General features: G+C 42.4%; 1 protein-coding gene across 1 annotated transcript in view; it reads right to left on the reverse strand.

Annotated features, from left to right (window-relative positions):
• Positions 1-4,410, reverse strand: part of Shisal2a (shisa like 2A) — a 31,025-nt gene that overhangs the window by 1,219 nt on the left and 25,396 nt on the right. The window lies entirely within an intron of this gene.

A 4,410-nucleotide genomic window follows, 5' to 3' on the forward strand; every position in this document is an offset into this window, starting at 1 on the left:
TGGAGTTATGGACAGTTGTTAGTTGCCATGTGGGTGCTGGGATTCAAACCTGGGTCTTCTGCAAGAACAGTGTTCTTAACCACTGAGCCATCTCTCCAGCCCCTAAGTAAAATATTTTTAAAAATGAACAGCTTCGCCGGGTGGTGGCATGGGTGCATGCCTTTAATTCCAGCACTTGGGAGGTAGAAGCAGGTGAATCTCTGTGAGTTCAAGGCCAGCCTGGTCTACATAGTGAAAGAACAGCTTCTAGCTGGGCATGGTGCACATACCTATAATCCTAGCAGCTGAGAGGCAGAAACTGAAGGATCCCAGAAAGTTTGAGGCTAGTCTGGGCTACAGAGTGAGACCTAGTCTCAAAAAACAAAACAAGGGTATGGGAGCTGGAGAGATGGCTCAGCAGTTAGGAACACTGGTTATTCTTGCAGAAGACCTGGGTTCAAATCCCAGCAGCCACATGGCAGCTAACAACTATAACTCCAGTTCCAGGGGATCCGATACCTTCTCCTGTCATCCACAGACACTGCATGACAGGGGTGCACTTACATACATGCAGGCAATACACACATACACATAAAATTAAAATTAATTAAAACAAAACAAAATAAAGAGCTGGAGAGATGGCTCAGTGGTTAAGAGCACTGACTGCTCTTGAAGAAGACCTGGGTTTACTTCCCAATGCGAACATGGGATCATGGAGTTACATTTGTAACTCCAGTTCCAGGGGATCTGACACCTCTTTCTGGCCTCTGCAGGCATTGCACACATGGGTGCACTTACATACATGCAGGCAAAATACTCATACATATAAAAATTTAAAATTAAAAAAATTTAAAGACAAAACCAGATTCTCAGGTTTGCTTTGTTGGTGCCTCTGTTCTTCCTGTTCCTACCTGTTAGTGGTGTTTTCTCTTGTGACCTAATTGGTTTCTGTCCCAACTCTACTTGACAAGTGTTTTTTTAGATCCTCACATCCCAGGTCACTTTGAAGTCCCCGTCTTCCTTCACATAGGATACACTTGACACAATTGGGCATCCTTGCTTTTCCAGTGAGAAAATGTGAAGTGTTTATCCCAGCATGCCAAGTCATCTCTCATGCCTCCCCTAAGCCCTTCCGGGGTCCTACTGACCCCACCTGATCAACTTTGGTCGCATCCACTCATTTCTCTGCATCCCCAAGGCCTGGGTCAGTTGGGCTCCCTCCAGTGGGTCCCTAGGCTGTCACCAGAGCAATCGAAGGTCCTGTGAGCTCCTTCTCAAAAGCCTCCAGTGTCTTCCCATTAGCTGTGACAATTGAGGTGGCATTCAAGGCTTTTCATGAACTGGCCCATCTCTCTTTCAGCCTCCTCAGTACCATTCTATTTTAAGAACTCCACATTTTTTCACACCAAACTCTCACTGTTCCCTAGATGGGCTTGTTCCTTTAAATTTCTGGGCCTCTTCCTGTGTTATGTTCTCTGCCCAGTAAACTCTCATGCCTTAAGGCACACAGCACAGAATGGGCAAGAAAATGGTGCCTCTGAGATCAAGGGAACAGTGAGTTTGAAGAAGGATGTATTTCTGGTCCATCCATTCCAGACATTCCCTCCTGGGCAGTAGCAATTTATATTTTGGTGGATCAGCTCTATCCCAGCTCCAAGAATGGAGCCTGACTGATCTGAACTGATGAAATTATCCTATTCCTTTGCCACATGATTGGCAGTCAATGCATAACATTTCCCTGGTTGCAGTGATTGGTTTAAGGGTAGGCACATGACCTTAAAGTGGTCTAATCAGGGTACAGCTTACTCCTGCCCCTTTACTCCTAATTTTTAAAAAATTATGCAAAGGCATGGATGTCTGTGTGAGGATGTGTGCACATGAGTATAGGTGCCCGTGGAGGCCAGAAGAAGGTGTGAGATAACCTGGAGCTGGAGTTACAGGTAACGGGAACCACCCAATGTGGGTGCTGAGAACTGAACTCAGGTTCTTTGGAAGAGCAGTATGTGCTCCTAAGCACTGAGCAATTTCTCCAGCTCCTACTCCTAGTTTTAAATAGCACCCTCTTCCCCTCTTGCTTGGGAGGTACAAAAAGCAAGTCACACCCAGGATGCTGCCAATTCACTCCCATGAGAAAAGTCAGACTAAGGAAAAAGCCAGGACAAGACAGCAGAGCCAAGTCTCGGAGGAGCCACCACCTTTGCAGAGCCAGCTTGAGGCCAGTCCTGCTTTCTGACTTCTTGGCTACAGACTAGAGAGTGAGTATATTTCCTTCCGTTTTGTTTTGGACTTTTTCTTTTCTTTTTGGGATTACAGGTATGTGGCATTGTTCCCATATTTGGGGTTTTTGTTGTTGTTTTTGTTTTAGATGGGAATTTCACTCTCTGGAGACCAGGTTGGTCTGGAACTCACTGTGTGTATAGCCCAGGGCAATCCTGCTGCCTCAGGTTTCCAAAAGCTATTTTTATTTTATTTTATTATTTTGAGACAGGTTCTCTATGTAGATCACGCTGACCTTGAACTTGGAGCAATCTGCCTACTTCTGTTTCCCAAGTGCTGGAATAAAAAGCTTGTGTCACCATGACCAGCATGCTATTTTTAAATAATATTCAACCCAGAAGAAATTATAGAAATAAAACTGGGAGTGGTGGCTTATACCTCTTATCCCAGTACTTAGGTGGCAGAGGCAAAAAGATTGCTCCAAATTCCAGGCTAGCCTGGTCTATACAACAAGCTCTAGGCCAGCATGGCTACAAATGAGACCTTGTCTCAAAACATTCCCAAAACAATAGATCTGAGGTCTATCTTTCACCTATGATCACGTCTTTAATTGCCATAACGAATACTTTTACATAATCAGAAGACTCGTTAACCTACACATCTTATTTTCACTACTTTTCATATGTGCTTTCTCATTATATGGTACTATGAAATCGTATTCTCTGTTTAGACTTGTATTAGCCCAACAAAGATAATACAAGTCAAAGACAAGATAAAGCAAGACATAGAACTTTTCCATTACCATGAAAGAACTTCCTCATTCTGGCCCTGTACAGTCAGATCTTCCCCTTGAGCTTAACACCTGGTAACCATTAACCCATTCTCCACGACTATAATTTTGTCATTTTGGAAGTGTTGTACAAATGGAATTATTGAGTATTCATCCTTTTCTGACTGACTTTTCACTTGGCCTATTGTCTTTGAGATCTATCCAAGTCGTTGTACATATTAAGCATGTTCCTTTTTTATGAGCATGCAGTATTCTATGGTATGGTGGTATTATTTGCTCACTGAAGAACATTTAGGTTGTTTCCAGTTTTTGTTGATTACAAATAAAGCTGCTTTAAACATCTGTATACAGGTTAAACATTTTTATTTCTCTAGGGTAAAGACCTAGGAGTGTGATTGCTGATTTGCATGATATAGTGGGCAGAGTAATAGGCCCTGAAAAGACCAGCTCCTAATATGTTAATATGTCACTTATAAGGTGTGTGTGTGTTGACCTATGCAAGTTTATTCTATTTATTGAAGATTATTCTTCTGCAGTTAAATTGCTTTTGTACCCTGTCAAAAATTTGTGAACTTAAGCCACATGTGGTGATGTGTTCCTGTTTTCCCAACACTGGAGAGGCTAAGGCAGAAGGATCACTTATTAAAGTCCAGCTTTGGCTATACAGTAAGTATTAGGCTACCTTGGGCTATACAGAGCCTTGTTTCAAAAAGCTAAACTAAACACTCTGAAAACTTAGAATTTGCATCTATTTCTGGATTGTGTTTGCTGTGTGTGTGGGGGGGGTGGGTGTGGGTGTGGGTGTGGGTGTAGGTCTAGGTGTGCATGGAGGCCAGAGGCCAACATCAGATAACTTCTTCAATTGCTCTCCACCCTATTTTTTGGTATTTATTTATTTATTTTTGTGACAGAGTCTCACTATATAGCTTTAGCTACCTAGAACTCTCTATATAGACCAGGCTGGCCTCAAACTCACAGAGAGCCTCCTGCCTCTGCCTCCCAAGTACTGGGATTATTATTTTTATTTTATGTGTATAAGTGTTTTTGCTTCCATGTATGTAAGTACACCTATGTCATACAATGCCCACAGAAGTCAGAAGAGGGTGTTGGGTCCCTGGAACAGGAGTTATGGATCATTGGTTGTTAGCCACCATGTGAGTTCTGGGACCTGAACCCGGGTCTTGTGAAAGAATTGCAAGTGTTCTTAACTGCTGAGTCATCACTCCAGCCCCAAGTAGGATAAATTTTTGTGAAGCTCTTCTTGAGATATGGTGATTTCACCTGAGATTATTGAATTCAGACATCATTATCATGATATCAAGTACTTTGAAAGAATTTCTTAAGATGTTGGGCCACTGAGGTCCCCAATCTTATATATTTTTTGTTAATTAGTAATTTGATGAATTCAATTTGCTTAGTAGGCA

The sequence above is a fragment of the Nannospalax galili genome, unplaced genomic scaffold (assembly GCF_000622305.1).
Source record: "Nannospalax galili isolate Female #2095 unplaced genomic scaffold, S.galili_v1.0 scaffold713, whole genome shotgun sequence".
Lineage (NCBI taxonomy): Eukaryota > Metazoa > Chordata > Mammalia > Rodentia > Spalacidae > Nannospalax > Nannospalax galili.